General features: G+C 38.4%; 2 long non-coding RNA genes and 2 pseudogenes across 2 annotated transcripts; 3 read left to right on the forward strand and 1 right to left on the reverse strand.

The window, feature by feature from the left end:
* Positions 1-245: 245 nt before the first annotated feature.
* The window catches only part of LOC140699619 (cortactin-binding protein 2-like), a 42,972-nt pseudogene continuing 24,142 nt past the window's right edge, over positions 246-19,075 (reverse strand).
* LOC140699622 (uncharacterized) lies at positions 1,222-4,238 on the forward strand. Its single transcript, XR_012077841.1, has 3 exons — positions 1,222-1,334; positions 3,130-3,283; positions 4,132-4,238. It is a non-coding gene; the product is annotated as an uncharacterized lncRNA (long non-coding RNA).
* On the forward strand, positions 7,213-12,886 carry LOC140699621 (uncharacterized). Its single transcript, XR_012077840.1, has 4 exons — positions 7,213-7,356; positions 9,155-9,250; positions 10,720-11,042; positions 12,524-12,886. It is a non-coding gene; the product is annotated as an uncharacterized lncRNA (long non-coding RNA).
* LOC116279514 (U6 spliceosomal RNA) lies at positions 15,564-15,663 on the forward strand (annotated as a pseudogene).

Raw genomic sequence — 19,075 nt, forward strand, 5'->3', positions numbered from 1 at the left:
AAGAGGGCATTAACTTTGAATTAATTGATTGAAGCATTTACAGTTTTTTAATATCCACCTAGGTACAAAACTTTTGTAAGAAAGATAACACTTTTATTTATTGCACTATATAATTTCCTGTTTTACAGGAGGCATAATGCAAACTTATATGCATAAATACACATGATATAACCATTAAAAGATTTAAAACTACAAACTAGAATTTAACAGGCAAAATACTTAATATGGCTTTTAGGAAAAGTAACTGTTTAGAAACGATTTGTTATTGCCCCATTCAACTCATTCCTCATCAAGTGAACCTAAAAGTATGATATTCATTTAAAATGGTACATGTTATCTAAGCCAATGTTGTACACATTTTTAACATGTAGTATGCAATGATTCATGGTTTTCTTAAATGTACATAGGTACATATATATAGATATACAGTACACAGTTGTTTTAATACCCCTGAACATCTTGATTAAAACTATTACAATTGTTCTATTATAAAACTACTTGAAAAGTGGGTATAATGTCTTGGTCTTGCAGTTCGGTCCTACAGAATTGAAAATAAAATGTTGGTTATAAATCCATTTTTTACAAAAACTTGAATAGTGGCCCCACTCTCATATTTGTATTACACTGAAAACATCTGATTCATTTAAAGGTATTTACATCTTGTTGTCCTTGGTTTCTGTGTGAAATATACAGAAGTTAAGAATAAGACAACTGTGGGCAGGCCTATTTGTTAGGTTTTTCTACTTGTTCATTTTTGCATAAATTTCAAATCTCTTCTTTTGAGTTGTTGTTTATCTCTATTTGCCATGTGTTACTGCTGCTGTTGCTGCTGCTTTCAGTGCTCTGGAAATACTAGGTGACAACTTCTAGGAACAGGAAGAAAAGGTTTAACTCCTGAAACACGCAACTCAGTCTTTGATTTACTGTTGCTGCATTCAGGTGTTTGATAGCTGCTGAGAGGACTGACCTCCTGTAAGAAAGGGAAACAAAACAGCGTGTCACATTTGACATTGTGACCAGCTTCTGTGATCAGTCCTAACTTCCTCTCTGAATAAGCTTGTTGGAGGTTCTTCCTTAACAAGGAGCAAATGAAAATGGAAAAAGGAAAAGATGAGTGCTTAACTTCCCGTAGACCACTGCCTGGCTTTCATTAGGCCCTTTCTGGTGTCACAAAAGAGCTCAGTGCAGGAGTCCGTGAATCAAGTGCCAAAGGGCCTGGGGTCTCCCCACCAACAGGAGTTTCATGAAGTCCTTGGCCTGAGGAAATCAACCAGAGGGGACTAGTCCCACCAACTAGTTGTAAGCAGTTCTACAAATCAACCCTGGTGCCTTGAGTGAGTTATTTACATTTTCTGACTTCAGAGCAGTAAACGAAAAATTGGACTATTACTCAACAGATATTCTGAGTGTTTAACTACAAAACAAAACTGTTTGCGGTGCTTGGCATGTGGTTAGAGACCATCAAAGAGCAACATCCTTGCTCTAGTGGAGTTTACGTCCTAGAGAATTAAGGTTCCTGTGCAGCAGTTCTGGGCTGAGGCAGCCCAAGCTCTTCCACATTGGGAAACTGCATGCTCTCATTTTCCTAGGGTTCCAGAATTCCTCTGCTCATCTGGTCTAGGCCCTTGAGGGAACACAGGAGGGAACACTTGGATAGGTGAGTAGATGATGCTGGGACAAGACCTTTCCTGCACGCTGTGCTCCCTTATCTTGTAGTGTTCAATTCTGCCAACCAGCAAACAAGAAGCGAGGCCTACCAAGTGTGCTGCTCCACATGCGTTTAAAGCACATGATACTGATTACTTTCCTTCTTTTTAAACTTAAAATTATGCAACCATACAGCAATGTATACACCATAGAATTTAACAGGCAAGATACTTCATATGGCTTTTAATGGACAGTAGTAACAGTATGGCCTCTGCTGGCAGTTGAATTCTCCTGGGTGTCTTCTTAAATCTGTGCACTGAGCCATGGGCCTAGTAAGGCAATCCCAACCTGTAATTTGGTTTAAAATGCCAGAAGATGGCATGCTAAAATAACAGCCTACTGGTATTTATGAGGAGGGGAGGTGGACCTAACTCTGGGCATCCACGGGGTAGTGCTGTCAAGGCCCTGAGGGAATAAAGGTGGCACAGTGTGTTCTTTGCCAATCCACCCCTCTGTCAGCATCAGGAAGGCAAGGGGAGTGCATCTGGATGGCCTGTGGCAGGAAATGCCCACATGATATAAAGTACCAGTGAGCACCCACAACAGCTAAAATTGTGGTTTGATCTTGAGGTTGGATGTGGACAGGTAGGGAGGTGTGAGGAGTGCATGGACAGTCACCTGGCTTTGGGAGGGCCATGGCAACCCTTCCTGGGCTAAAACCCAAAAGTTCCCTTAATTAAACATAAGGATACTCATATTGTGCATATAAAGCTCAAAGAAAACCTCTTGTTTGTTTAGAAAAGGCAGTGCCCCTAAAAGTTTTAATTGTTTAACTGTAAAGAAATATTGTTAAATCAGAGTAACTAATACAATCCTGAGCATCTGCTGGAAGCTAAGAGACACCATAATCCCAGTTCTCTAGATGGGAGAGCAGGAAGAGGTAAAGGAAAACAGTGTGGAGGAGATGACACTGTAGTGGATCTCTAAGGACATATGGGACTGTGACAGGTGAGGAGACAGGGGGAGGTGTAGGGTGTGGTGTGGAAAGAGAGAATAACATGTAAAAAGTAAGTTGCATGAAGGTCAAAGACACATTTGTAAAGAAAGAAATGGGGTGGAAAATAAGAATGACAGAGCAGAGGTATGTGTTAGAGTAGACCTCAGCCCAGGTGTACATGAGCCTCACCAGGGAGCTTACAGAAACCCCAATGTCCAGCTTGCATCTCAGGCCAGTTACATCAGAAGGGTCTAGGGCCTGTGGTCCAGGCATCAGGGATTAGAGAAAATCAAGTGGATTTCATTATGCAACCAAAGTTGAGAACTTTGCTTTAGGAGATTTAATGTGCATTTTCATGAGAAGAAAACATGTATTAGTGCCTGTTCTTTCCATTGATTTAAATATGCATTTCTGTAAAGTTTTTTTTAATTTAGAAGACAGGCTAACATGCCACTTGATTAATAGGCCCCTCTTTGACCAAACAGGGGAAGGTGATTTCAACTAACACAGAAGCTCTTCTAAAGGGAATTACTTCCTAATAACAGAACGAACTGGGTATCTAACCAAGAAATACTCGGAGTTTATCAGGCTAGAAAAGGCACAAGTCTGTGAAGCTCTCAGGACGCCAAATCCAAATGGGTATTACTTTGCTCTCTGCTGGTAGGCTCGGAGAAAAATAGTAACCTTGGGAAACAGAACGTGTTCAGTGGGCAAAGGAAAAACGGGAGGCAGCTGGCCTAACACCCACATCAAACACACATTTAAACAACTCCAGGTTTCTTTTTAAGAGCCCAGAAAGTATCAAAGGACCAATTTTTTAAGGTCCCTTTTAACACAAAGCTGTCCTGGGCTTATCTTACTTTCAGTACTTTTTTTTTTTTTTGAACAGTACCTTACTGTGGAAAGTCAATATGGTCATGTCACAGAAACAGGTACAAAACTGTCTCCCTTAGATGCTAGTCAACAGCAGCCAGTTACTAGCAGTGAAAACTTTTTATACAGGTAAGTGACTGGGCCAGGAGATTGTTCCACAAGGAATCCTAAAGCAGAGTCCTGGAGGCTTAAGAAAAGTATTCTGAACCACAGCTCAGGGGAGCTCCTGAACAAAGTGTTCCCCAGCCAGAATTTCAGTAGAGACCCCAGGTCACTTCCTTAGTCATCCTTGCATACCTGCTCTCCAAGTTATATTTTATTGTGCTTTTAAACTGTTCCCAACTGGGAAAAAGAAAAGCAGACACTCTAGAGAGTGAGCCAGGGAGGTCGTGCTCTTCTTTACAGATGGTCAAGTTACATATTTCTTACACGGGACCGCAGCCTCATCACTATTCCTCCCCAAAACACACACAGCCCCACAGTTTCACGTGTAATTCATCAAGACTGAAACTAATAAAGCAGTGAGAGGGCAGGGGCAGGGGAGCTGAGGAGGAGGAATAATTCAGTGGTCTCACCACGCTCACTTGAGAATCTGCTCTCTGCGCTCCCCACAGGGCGGTGTCAGTCGCCATCAGAGGGGACGAGAACAGGATGTGAACCAGAAGTAACATGGCTTGGTGAGCAAATCACACATCATTAAATGCCTCTTGCAAAAGATGCATCCTCACAAAATCACTGCTGGGTAAGGAGCAGTTTTATTGTTTCCCTTCACCAGGAGGATCAGGCTGGGCCATTTCATCTCTTGGCATTTATTAACCAATCTTTTATTTCAAGAGGTTAATGAACTCCGTTGGAATCTGGGCTCCTCTATTTGACATTCTGATTGGTTTTTAAAGGAAAGACTCTGAAACATCATGCATGATACAGCAAGTTAAAGAAAACCAGAAGTGAGACCGTGTATAGAAGACCTTTAGGTTATCACTCAGCCCTTTGCTGTAAATTAACTCCAATTTTCCAAAATAGTTCTCAGATGAAAATCAGTGTTCCCTTTTAAAGTAGAACAAAGAAGACAGAAGTTACATTAGTTCTAGTTTTGGCATAAAATAATAAAGCCAAATGGAAAAGACACCCAAAATTTTGGAATCAAGTTTTTAGGCATCAAATATAAGGGGAGGGGATAATGCTGTTTCTATATGATTCTTTCAAGCTATTAGCTCAACAGTAATCTTTCTAACCTTGGTTACCTAATGAACACTTTTACCTTTCTCCTATTTATTTCCCAGCTATGGTTTAAAAGTAACCTGGTGATGTACATTGACAGATTTGTGAAGTCACTTCCACAACAATCCTTCTTTGTCCTGTTCTGGAGGGAAAGGGGCCTTTACCTTTTGTGACACTGGCATTCTTGAATTATTAACAATTGCTTACAATGCAGGATTGTTTCCTGAACTATCAAACCTCCTTAAATCATCGCTGGAATCTGCAATCTGGAAAATACACAATTTATCAAGTTGTGCTTTTGCAGTTACACTGTGACATATTCAAGGTGAGACAAAGTCACTGTGGAAGGCCCACACCAGAAATGTGATCCTTCTCTTCTCTGTCAGAAATTCTACAGAACAGACCCTTAAGTCCTATACTGTATACGTGCAGACTTCATGGGAAACTAACAGCAAATGCATGAGAAACAGTCTCTAAGAAAAAAGATAACCACATGAGCCTTTATTTTTTTTTAAGTCACTTGTCAACAAAAGAATATAAAATTTGCAAGACTTTGATTGTCACCTTATTTTTCCAATGACTAAGTATTTCAGCTCATTTCCAGCAAGGTTAAATAAGGTAGTCAATTCTACTCTGTCCTAGAGACCATAACTGTCCAAGTATAATAGGGGAGTCTCTCAGTGGAACCTGCACAAGTTATGACTACCTTCCTTCTCTCTTTGAAGTAAAAGACATTTATCAAGGAAGTTTGGTCAGTGTTGCTGCAGATATCAGAGTGCCAGAACAGGCTGAGCTTGATGCTATAATAATGCTTTCTTTGAGACTGAGTCATTGATGCACATATTTGGATCTCAAATTTCACAGCTTAAAGACTGACTAAACAAATTACACAGGCCACCCATTTTTCTTATTTGTTAAGGAGAGTTGTTGCTCTATCCAGAGCACAAGTCTGCTGTAATGTTCTCTTACAGATAGATGACTTATGGGCCAAAGTTAGGAATGTAGAAAGAAGTAGGATGTGTTAGTGTAACTTGTGGTAAGACAATTAACATACACAATTTTTAACTTCATGGTTTTCTGACTAGCTGTGCTAAATAGGGCTCTCGTATTCTATGAATTGTATGTTGGAAGGAAACGCTTTTCTAAGCAAGGTAAGGGATGTTTTGATTTGGAGCATTAATTATAAGGAATTTCTATCAGGGAGTGAGTGTTATAATGCGGCTCCAAGAAGTCTCTGTGCTGCTGGGTGGAGCCACTCAGTGCCTTCCCTGATGTCTCCTGCTTACCTTGCTTATATCAGATTCAGATTTGCAGAAACACATGCTCTGAACCTTCACGAGGTCTGCTTCATCATCTGAACACAGAGAGAGTCTTTGATCCAAATTCAACATCAATGATATATTATTCTCTAAAGACCTACCACAAAGTTCAGAAGAGTTTTTCAAACTGAGAGCAACAGCCCAATTCCCAATATGGAACCTAGACACCACACCATTTTTGGAGGATTTGGTGGAGGGCAGGAAAATGATTTTAATATCTTTTAAAGGCATTCATAAATGTCATTTTAGGCAACAACCCACTCCCATTGGATTTTGATAACTCCCACTCAAAATTCTCCATAGGATAAAATATTACACAAAGAAATCGATGTTGTCTTATAACATTCCAGTCTTCATACTCTTCCCTTTTCTTCTGTCTCCAAAGCTAAGGCATTGAACACTCTACTGTATGGTGTAGGGGGCAGTGGGATAGTGGAGAAAGTATGATTCTACCACTTATTAGCACTATGGCCCTGGGTCAGATTTTTTTTTTTTGGACTCAACACTTCAGCACCTGGGCTTCCTTATCTGGAACAAATTCCTTATACTACATCATAGAATTAGCACAAAAAATTATATAGGTTCCTTGAATACAGCAGATCTAACAGTGGGCCTGGCAGAAACAAGCACATGAAACTTTTCTTTACCTCCCTTCACCCTCTCCCCCTTCTGTAATTCTGTAAACCAGGCCACAGGATTTTAAATGTTATCTGCCAAGTGAGAGGGCACACAGTTTATTCAGCTACACTGGGGACCTATTTACAAATATTCTATAATAAATAATTCTTTATTTCAGCTTACAAATTTGGAGCTACACTCAATTCCCTAGGAGCAACATAAGAGAATAAGTCATGCTATGTTTCTGTAATTCTATCATTTAAAAAAAATGGTAACATTTAAAAGCCTGTTTAAAAGTTCACAAATAGGATTTACCCTAACTTTGCAAAAGCATTAAGAATAATTATCAAATTTGATATAAAATGAATCCAATGATATTTCTAACCTTTTAACAAACTAATAGCAAAATAGGCTATTATTAAGTTATATTAAGCTTAAGGAAGTTTTTTCTTTAGATTTCATTCATTCATTAGATTTCAGTTTAATACTAGCATTTGAATGACCTCTATGCTTTTTAAGAAATTGTATTAACAGCATAGCTGTTGCACAAACTAATAAGAATGTGTATTGTTTGTTATGAGTTAAATCTGCAAGGTAAACTTACTTTTTGTTTTGACAGAGAAGCATTCCTGTTACAATTCAGCTGCAATATTATTCTTGATACCTGTTTAAAGAAAAATTGTAAGCATTTTAAAAGAATGTCCCTGTGCATCTTGAACTTTATTTATAAGAGAGAGTATTGTAATTTTTTGCTGAAGTATAGTCAATGTATAATGTTGTATTAATTTCTCAGTACAGAGAAACTATTTTTGGATTAAATCCATCTCTTAAGACACTATGGAAAGGTCAGAGAATGACTACCTCATGTATATTTATAACTAAAGTCAGTACAACTCACACCTCCTGAAGATGAATTCGGGATTCCTGAACTCTGCTTTTATCAGTGGACCCTATTCTCACTGGTCCGTTCCCCATGCCCTTAGGCCTTTGTTCTCAAAGTACCTAAAAAGGAGTTAATACCTGCCCTTTGATGATGGTAATGTCCCTTTCTCTACTTTTGTTTGCCTTCTAACACTGCTGACTATAGGTTAAGCAGAGTTTCTGATGTGTGGACCCCATGATGTATTACAGTGCAGGTGGCATTAATAGTGTACAAATTTAACTTTGTTTTCTGTAAAATGCAAAGAAATTCAAAGTAGAAACAGTATACAAAAAGTCACACCATTAAGAAGTACTGCATATCATACCAATATTTCAAACTGCAGATTTCAATCCATTAAAAAAAAAAAAGAAACAGGATAGGAAATATCAGACTGTATTGCCTTCAGTAAACATACCAATTTGTAATAGTTATGGGTACATGCAAATGCATATCTATCCGTGTGTAACTAGTCATGCTTTCAATTATTTCTCACTGTGGGTTACAGTCAAAGTATAAGAAACACTCAGCCATTTCCAAACCAAAATGTCTGTTTCTATAATACAGCCTACATTTTGTAAGTTCATGAAAACATTTGCTTCTGAGTGAATTCTAAAACTTTATGAATGTTTATCTATTATACAATTTTGAAATCCCAGTCTATCCCTTCCCACCCCCCGCCCCCTTGGCACAACATTGTAAAATGATTATAAATCAAAAAAAAAAAGTTAAAAAAAATTAGGCAGGAAAAATAAATAAATAAATAAATAAGGAAAAAGAAAAGAAATTGTATGAATGCTGCTAACACAGGTTATCTCTAAACAATGATTCTGAAATCTCCTGACTAAAGGCAGACCATCAGAAAATCTCTGTACTTGTTTCCTCATCCCTACTTCTGTCATTATTATCAGAAAGCACTAAATAGCAGTTTTGCCCTAATTCCAGATAAGTGCACAGGCTTGGGCCCTGCCCTCCAGAAGCCTGTGACCTATATCTTTGTGCTTTAGGTCAGCAAAGAAAGAGGCTGTGTCTTTACCAAATTTCATGAGCTTCCACCGTGGTCTGCAGGGAATGCAAAAGGGTTCCTATTTTGGTATTTTTTTAAACAATGATTTAAAAAACAAAAACAAAATTCAACCCAAACCTTGTTGTAATGATTTTATATCAAATGTAATTGTTGGAAAGATTACTATGATGAAAAATACCTAGAGGCATGTCCACCTTGGTTCTTAACCAAACAGTGGTTTATTCACCGCAACACTGGACAATGAATTTTATAAATCTCTGTGTTGAAGTCAGTGTAAACCTATAGTTGCACACAATATTATTCATCTTTCAAGTGAGTTTTCATACTTCAAAGAATATCCGATATATCCAATAGTTCTAAAACTAATTACTGAACATATAAATGAATTTAAAATCATTTATAATCATTTACTGTTTAATATTTTGCATGATAGTCTGCCAAGGTAGACTCATTTCCATAATATAAGTTCATATTCATTTAATGGGTTTTGTTTGTCAACTCTAAAGTATATACAGACAATGCTTATTGTTTAGGTAATTACTTAGCTCAGGAAAGAGGCTGATGCTGAACCCTCAAGAAATTCTCACACACTTGGAACTGCCACAGTGAAGAGTCTGCATGGTGTCCAGGTACGACTGCCATGGGCTATTCCACATGCTGCAGGATTAAAGGGGAACAGATGGAAAAAAACAGCATTGGACTTGCAAGATACAAAAACATGGATTACAGAACCATGGGGTTGTCGAAGGGATTTGGAGCAGGTAGCCATGGGTTTCTGAGCCTCAGTTTTGACATCTGTAATCAGAGGTGGCAATCCTCATCATAGAGCTCTTTTGAATACTACCAAGGGATAGAGAGGTAGAGGGTATAATTCTCGCTACAGAAATTCATGTAGGGGAGTCTCTTGCGGGACTGGAGTGTAATGATTTTATTCCATGAGTCAAACTTCATTATTTCTAACTTTAGGAAGTAATGGCAAGCTTTGGGGATCAGAATGTATCCTATTATAAATATATAATGCTTATTTTACAATGAGAGTTTTTTTCCCAGTTACTGTCTATTTAATCATTTTTAAAAAGTGGTCACAATTTATCATCACATATTTGGAGTAATTTCAAAAATCTGGCATGTATTGATATGGTTAAAAGCCATATTAAATTTTTATTAAAAATACAAGCTTAAATATGGAAATATACTAAAGCAACTTTTTTCTGCTTTAAGAAATATAAGATTTCAGACATCATATCCTTTTATTTTAGCAACCCCTCTGCTATAAAGTTGCCATAAAATTACATGAAACGTATTACTTCAGGAGCCCACTTGTACCCTGAAGACCTAAAATTAATTACGTATATTAGAAATCCTCAATGCATATGAGGTTGGAACATCATTCTTACTCAAAGATGATCTCCTTTAGGGAGGACATTTGTAATTTGTACAATTGTTGATTATCCTAGTGTCAAAGCCAACCCCAGAGATAAATTATTCTTTATTAGAATACAATCTTACACATTTCTTTTCTGTATATGATATCCAGTTATACACACAATCTGTTCACTGACTTACTAGAATGTCAACTATATGAGGGAAAGGATTTTTATCTCGTGTTTTCACTTCTGTGTTTCCAGTGCTTAGAGTAAATCCTGGGACAAGGTACATCCCATGTATGAGAAAGAAACATGTAAGAGACCCTAACATATTTCTAAATATTTAAGGTTGGCTTAGGGATGCTCTTTGGCATATTTCTTTCCTTTTATGGGTCAATTTTTTTACATACATATGTAATGGTGTGGCTCCTAAGAAAAATTAATCAAAACCAGATGATAATTAACAGAGTAGAGAAAAAATTAATTTCAGAATTCTGGTATAAAAGGTTATCTTTTCATGTAGGGTACTCTCAATATTTTTGAAATGTACCTACTCTATGTACTTTATTCCTTGAAAATATGCATTGACATACTCAGTTTTGTTTAGCTGAATGCGTAATGATAAAAATAATAGCACATCTGCATTCAGAAACCACCTGTGGCTGCCCACATGTGTGTAGGTGACATGCCTGGCCCCCTTACCTTCCTCACTCAGGTCTGGCTTGTTCCAGGTGAATGAAGAGAAATGCCCAGACTTCTTGCAAGGACTGGTTCTCACCTTTCTCCAGGCACCCCTTTCTTTCTTTTGGCTACAACTGTTGTAACTTGAAACTATGGATAAAGGGAAACTTCCTCCTTTGAAATCAGCTGTATGCTGGTCCAGCTCTGAAATGACACAAAGGAGAGTGGCGTTAATGCGGTTTCATGGAGTCAAGCAAAATCCAACATTTCCAGTTCCCAAAGAAATAGCCTCTTCAGAATCATGGGCCTGCTTAATATCCATGCAGAGGTTTTGTCAACGAGCAAACTTTACTTTGAAGTCTGGTATTTAAAGGTGAGCCAGTAATTTAAAAAATAGATGAGTTCTAGAGCAATGTTGTGAGACAACCATTATGTCGAGATAATTTCTCTAGTTACACAGAGAAAAGAGAGATCCCTAAAACCAAATTCAAACAAGTCTTACGTAAGTGTGTGAATTTCCTCTCCTCTCAGCATGAAACCACATACCTGCTCTCTGGAGGGAACAGCCATGCAGAACAGCTTTATTAAGCAAGATGCTGAGAGCAGCTCTCACCACAGCCTGCTGCCTTTGGCTAGGAATTTTGGTTGTGTGCCCAAGGCCTGGCTGTCTTTTCTCAGAGGTTCCTGACAATATTGCTTCTTGAACTCTGGGTGCAATGACAGCATTCCACAGCTTAGACATCCAACTTGTGAGAGAGGGGCAGGTTCATTGTTAAGACCAGACCTCTTGTGAATTACATTATGAGGGACAGGTTTGAAGACCATGAAACAAAACCTAAGTGTTTCTATATATATCCTATAATTCCCAGGTAGTTTGGGAATAAATGAAATTATCCAACACCAGAGTAGTTTGAGTTTGCCTTAAAAGTGCAATGTATTTCAAATGAAGCTGTTCACATGTCTCTCTCCTTTTTCTGTATAAGATCTTGGAGAGCAGGAATCAATGTTTGAGTGTTGAATAGATAAATGCCCAAATAAGTATTTACTGTAAGGGGGAAGTGGAAAGGAGAAAACTTTACACACTGAAGCAGTCTGGGGAAACGATTGCCTAAAAATCTGTGTCTAAACAGCTTAAACTTACTTGCCATTTTCCTTAGTAAGATACATAGATTGTATTTTAATATTTCTGCAATGGGGATTCATTTTATAATCACTGGCAAATAAAATCTGCCTACCCCAAGGTGGGTCTACATGTGGAGGGTTAGCCCTGTAGAAGGGATGCAGTCAATGAGCCATCACCTCAAGTGAACTCTTCACATTAATAGTTGTAGCTGTGGGACTTGAGCCCAAATTTGAAGCCCTCAATGCCAATTTAGATTCTTTCAAAAAAGATGACACTTTGTTGTAGCATTAAGAAAAAAAAACAATTACCATTAAAGGCTGTAAATTAAAAAACTACTCCCAGAGTAGGAAACTTGTCAAAGCTATTAGGTTATTGGCATAAGCCTTTCAAGACTGTTAAAACTATTATCCAGATAACAAGCATCTGTGTATGGTCAGCTTCTTTGTTCATGTCTAGTGATACATAATTCAGAAAAAAAATACACAATTACTCTTAAAGTTGCTAAAGGGGTAAAGATGATAAGCTTTGGCAAAAAAAAAATCTCTTAATTCCCTATATGTTTCAGAGACAACTCTCCACAGCATTTCTGTACCTCCTGTGTCAGCTGTTGTCCTGGACTACATTTCCAAGGATGTTAGTACAGCAAACAGACTTAGAAAATACAGTGCCTCCTTCTGGAGCAGTGGGCAGATTTGTTTCCTCAGCAGGATAATGAAAATTTTTCCTTTCAGGACAAAAGGTACACAGATTCACCAGCATCTCCTGTTAGAAGACAGGGTGATTGCCACCCAAGCTTGAAGTTCCACAGCTTTGATGCAAAGACAGCACCCACCTGGGCCACCAGGCATCACCCCAGGGGAACCGAGAAGCTTGGAGAACAGATGCACATATGAAACCTAGGCTGCAGCTGTGCTGTAAGTGATGAAGTGCTGGCTTCTGACCCAGCATCCCAAACCAGAGGCAGGTAAACCTGTCAGCTTACAAGGAGCATAAAATTCTCTGAGCGTCTACTCCTTGACAACAACTGCTCCAAACAGGAAAGGTGAAAACTGGCTCCTAAGAATCTTGAGACTCTGAAAAGGCTTAAATTTAATCATGATACTGACAAAGGAGTCATTATATGAATAAATGTATTTCTGTTTTTTCACAAGAAAATGCTATGTATTTTTTAATATAGCACTTCTTCTTTTCCCCCAGTGAGCTATTACTAATTTGACAGTTTGTCTTACAAAAGAGAAGATATATTATTTGCAGCCCCTGCTTTCCAAAATGGATTTCTGCCCAGGATGCCAGAAAGCACAGAATCAAGTGTAATAGCTAATCTCAGAACCCTTCCTAGGTAAGCTGGATGGAGATAAATTTTTCCTCCTTTCAATTTCCTTCTGATTTTCTGTCTCATTAACCTTATTGTATATATGTCTGTTCTCATAAGCTGCTCCAAAAGAAAACCTAGTAAGTACATAAGTATCATTAATAAAGGAGGAAGCTCTTCACTTCATCAATAGAATGAAGTTGTGCCATTTTGTTTGGCCCTCTCTTCCTTCCTTCCTTCCTTCCTTCCTTCCTTCCTTCCTTCCTTCCTTCCTTCCTTCCTTCCTTCCTTCCTTCTTTTCTTTCTTTCTTTCTTTCTTTCTTTCTTTCTTTCTTTCTTTCTTTCTTTCTTTCTTTCTTTCTTTCTTTCTTTCTTTCTTTCTTTCTTTCTTTCTTTCTTTCTTTCTTTCTTTCTTTTTGTTATAGGATCCTTGACAGATTGTGTCATGTGGACCTTCCTCAGGAGACATTGCACAGCAAGTCACCCACAACTCAGATGAGAGTTTTGTAAACAAAGTGAAACTGCTATCAATCTAGTCTTAGCAAAAAAAAACAAAAAACAAAACAGTTTCCCTAGGTACTGCTCAACAGACAAGTCCTGGTGCTCCTGCGCCAGCAGTGTGGTGCCCAGCATTCCCTGCAGCTTTCTCACTCACCCCCCAAAATCCCAAACTGGCCTGGGCTCTACTTTACATGGACAAAGAAGGAGAAATGACACTTAATTCACTGTTGCTTGTATATACCCTGGGATTACAGGACAAGGCAGGAAATACTTTGGTCCAAGAAGTGCTTCCAGTGTGCGCAAGCCGGGTAGGCACACGCTGAGCTATTGCCAGACAGCCAGGGCCAGTCAACCATCTTGCACACAGGATCGCAGGGAGAGGGCACCTGCCCTCATAACTAGAGACACAGGGAGGAGCAAACTGGGGGCTCGGTTTAGGACAGGGATTCTTTTCCTTTTGTTTCTATCAGTCCAAAATTTAAAAGATAAACATTTAAAACTGTAAAACAAAAATGTAGCCAATTCTGATTTTCCCTCCAGCTGGGGTGGCTGAAGGATGGATAGGTAATACCACGCTCTATCATGTGTGTTAGTATGAGATGCGGAGATAGATCTGTAGCTCATTATGTGAAATGCAAGGATTCAGACGTGACAGTGCAGTAAGACACCTCAGATGAATTCTTACACATCAATTCTGGAAGAAATCAGTTTTCACACATACAGAGAGTACCTCACAAGTTCTTGCAAATAGTAGGGTGTTCAAGAAAGGATTCTGAACAAATGAATAAAGATGACATGAAATAGTTTAATAATTTGGATAAGTGAGAAAATGGTACATCTGGACCTGTGGCATGTTCACCTTGTATTACTTTTAATTTCCCTAGAATGCAAGTCAGCTAAAATGCTAACTTCATCAAAATGTACAGAGGTCTGCTGGCATAAGGAAATTCATTTGTTTTCAAATTTTAAAATGTATATATTTTAAGTAATACTGTATCGTACACATAGTTCAATGGGAGCAATTCTCTTTAGAATTATATTTTATAAAATAGAGTCCCTTTTTGGTAGCACAGAAGGTTCATAAAGGATGCAGATTTATTTACTATGAGGAGAAATCTCAATAATTTAGAATTATTTCACAATTAACTCTATTTTATAAGAAAGCAGATTTATGTAAATCTTTATGATATAATGATGATTATGATATATCATAATAATTATGATATTAAGACTGAGGATAATATATGAATATTTGTATGTCCTACATGAAGGGATAGAATTTGGTATAGAAAAAAAAAATGAAAGAGTGGCTCAGTGACTCTAGCAGCACCACTAAAGTGACATCACTGTGTTACACCAGGCTTAGGGATCTGTTATAATTTCCCTTTTCTTCAAAAAAAAGGAACAGTCATATTTCTCCCACTTTCTCCAATATTCTTCTAGCAGGAATAATGAGATCATGTGCTACAATTAATAACAGTTGAATATTAATTTCCTACTAAAGAAATATAATTATTATTTTTTTAATACTAGAAGCCTGATGTTGTCCTAAAAGATCACTTTACCTTTGTCCCTGTGAGGAACCAGAAGAAGAAATTGTGAACAAGTACCAGTGTGCTTCTGAGAGCCCCCAAAGGTTTGGTTCCTTCCTGCAGTTACAAGAGTTCTAATGTGTTGCAGGAGTCATTCATTCCCATTGTGCACTCACTCCAAGAGCCCATTTTATTAACCTACCTGAGTGATTCCTGGTAAATTAAAGGCATTACCCTTTCCCCTCTTTCTGTTCTTCACAGCACACCCCACTCGCCTGTTCTTAAACACAGAGGAGGAAAGTGCAGAGCTTGACGCTTGGAACTTTCCTTTCAAAACAAGTAAAATCAATCCTTCTCAAACTAGGTTCACCAGAGGGCTGGAGAAGGGGAAAAAGAGGTACATTTTATCCAAAATAGTGCTGTATCTACAGAACCAAACTGGTAAACCGGTAAACTTGTACATTTCAGAGAAGCAGGGCCCCTGCATAAGGAAGACATGCAAATTCATGACGCATTTGATGTTTTTCTCTTAGGTAAACTAGGGACGTTGATGTGCCATGTAGGTTACTTCTTGATAAGAAAATGCACGATTCTGGTGATAACAGGGGAAGCTATGCATGTTTGGGGAGCAAGGGGTATATCAGAAATCCCTGTACATTCCTTTCAATTTTATTGTAAACCTAAAACTGCTCTTAAAAAATAAAATCTTTAAGAAAAACTAGTATCTTTTGCAATTATTTATGTGATTTTTTTGGCCATAAGATTTAAATAATAAAAATGATGAAATTAATGGAAATCTCTATAATTTGAAAAGCTACACACCTATGACTATGTTTACCTTACCTTCCTTCCTGCTGGTTAAGGTTGTACATTATATGTGCTTTGGTCAAAAGCATAGATTTATAACCAGGCACTGACTTTAGCAGAGCTTGGGGCAGAAGACTTCTGATTAAATTACAAATTTCAGAAACTAATTCAAGTTACTAGTGGCAGGCACTGTTCATGGAATCACCGAAGGCATTCCCACTCCACACTTCTCCCTCCGCCTGCCTCCCCCACCCCACCCCACAAATGCACGTACATTCATATGCTCTAATGCAACAGACACAGAATTTTGTTCAGGAACTTGGTGGAGCACTTTGGTCTTGGGAAGTTCATTCTAGCCATGGTCTGGGGTGGAAAGGTGGGCATGAAAGTAGTTCTAGTTAATGAACTATTAAGGGGGAAGTCTTAGGTTTCTGGGAGTTTCAGAAAAAGCTGTTTTCCTCCCTGATACAGAGGAGATGGAGGATGCTGAAGCTCCCTCTCTACACAGCATCCTGCTTCCTGCCAGCAGACATGTCTGTGTGAGGTTATGGTACCCAAAGCCCTGCAGATATCCTGCAGTCTGAAAGGTGGTCAAGAGACTCACCCAGACCTGAGATTCTGCCATCATGAAGGTGTGAATGGACGGCAGCAACACCTTCTGCAAGATGTCTGGTTATATAAGGGGAAAAGCCTCTTTATGTGAAGCAGCTAGCAGAGGGGTTTTGGGTTACAGCTTAAAATACTGTGCTGATACAATGAAGATCCTGTCCTCCAAGTGTGGCCCACTGTGCAGGATTACACAATAAAACCCTGCTAAACTGAGCTCTTTTACTTCAGATCCATCCTGACACTCAGCTACTGGCCTCATTTAAGAATATTAAATTAAATAGTAATGTACTAGTTTTGGTCAGCACTAATTAATTTCATTATTTGGTAGAATATAGAATATTTTATTATTTGAAAAATCACTAACAGTGATTAGTATTCTTAAAAAGGTGTCAACAGAGTTCTAATTTTTTTCACATGACTTATTAATATTTATGACAGGACAGGGTAACAGTCAAATATTAACATTAGCTCAAGGGGACGGACAGTGAAGGCTCCAAGGAAGCAGTAGGCCTTCCTTAAGAAGAGTGGTTAACTTTCTAATCTAGTTTCCCACAGCATTTTAAACTTGGAGAGACTCCTTGAAAACAATGAATATTTGCTTTTTTTTTTTAGTACTTAATATATTCCGGAAACCACTATGGATTTTGTATGTGTTATCTTATTTAACCCTTGAATATCCAAAAATTTTAATTGCTGTGGACCACACGTAAGTGGCAGATCCCAGGCCCAGGTTGCCTGGCACGCAAGGCCCCTCTCCCGGCAGCAGCCTGTGCCCGTGGGCTGTTACCTCGTTCACAACTTCCCTTCTCAGGAACCTCTGCAGCAGCCCGTGCACGGGCTCCCCGTCCCACTGCAGCTGAACCCAGTGGAAATGCTGCTGCACCAGCAAGTCAGAGCCCTGGACACAGGTCTTGGCAATGGTTCCCATCAGAAAGTGGTTCTCATGAAAGCAGTAACATTCAGATGTTACGTTTCCTAAAACAAACCGAAAGCAACGTTTCAACCTCAGCAAGCCATATCAGGGGACAAATCCAAATTCACATACACGAAGGAAAGAAGACCAGGAGCCTAATGTGTACTCTGGGGAATAGAAAGATTGAAGGGATCTTGAAGAAGCTTGCTTCTCAGTGAGCCCTCTCCGCTATCTATACTTTTCTGGAAAGTAGGGGGGCTCTCAGTGCTGTGATTTTCCAGAGGTCCCCGAAAGTCCCCCAGCAACTCAGACAGTGAAGATTTTTCCAAATTCTCTAAGATGATGATGATTTTCTTGGTAGCAGAGGATTGTTTTACTGGGATCAGACATGCTGTGATCAAAAAGGAAATTTGGTGATTAAAGGTTTTACAGAAACCTATATAAACTGGCAAAAAGTTAAGTGTGCAAATGGGAATGCTCTTAAACTGCTATGGGAGTATAAGGATTCTGAAAAACAGTTTGGCATTACTGAATACACACACACATACACAATGGTCCAATACCAGTTCCTTAACAAATCCCAAAGGGAATCAACCCAAGTGTCCACCAACAATAGATTGTACTCCAACAGGAGTATATTCATACAACAGATATGAAAGGGAACAAATCACAACTACAAGCAACCATGTGGAGGACTGTTACAAATGGTATATCCAGAAGGAACCCTACTTCAAAATGACACCTGCACCCCAATGTTCATAACAGCACTATTTACAATAGCCAAGACATGGAAACAGCCTAAATGTCCAGCAACAGATGACTGGATAAAGAAGATGTGGTATATTTACACAATGGAATACTATTCAGCCATAAAAACTAACAAAATAATGCCAGTTGCAGCAACATGGATGCTCCTGGAGAATGTCATTCTAAGTGAAGTAAGCCAGAAAGAGAAAGAAAAATACCATATGAGATCACTCATATGTGGAACCTAAAAAACAAAAAAAAAGCATAAATACAAAACAAAAATAGACTAATAGACATAGAATACAAACTTGTGGTTGCCAAGGGGGCAGAAGGTAGGAAGGGATAGATGGAATTTCAAAATTGTAGAATAGATAAACAAGATTATACTGTATAGCACAGGGAAATATATACAAGATCTTATGGTAACTCACAGAGAAAAAAATGTGACAATGAATATATATATGCTCATGTATAACTGAAAAATTATGCTCTACACTGGAATTTGACACAACATTCCAAAATGATTATAAATCAATAAAAATATTAAAAAATATAAATAACTATTCAGCCATTAAAAAAATAAAATAGTGCCATTTGCAGCAACATGGACGGACCTGGAGAATGTCATTCTAAGTGAAGTAAGCCAGAAAGAGAAAGAAAAATACCATATGATATCACTCATATGTGGAATCTAAAAAAAAAAAGACCAACTTATTTACAAAACAGAAACCGACTCACAGACATAGAAAACAAACTTATGGCTACTGGCAGAGAAGAAGGGATAAATTGGGAGTCCTAGATTTGCAGACACTAACTAATGTATATAAAATAGATGAACCCCAAGTTTATACTGTATAGCACA

The sequence above is a fragment of the Vicugna pacos genome, chromosome 11 (genome assembly GCF_048564905.1).
Source record: "Vicugna pacos chromosome 11, VicPac4, whole genome shotgun sequence".
Classification (NCBI taxonomy): Eukaryota; Metazoa; Chordata; class Mammalia; order Artiodactyla; family Camelidae; genus Vicugna; species Vicugna pacos.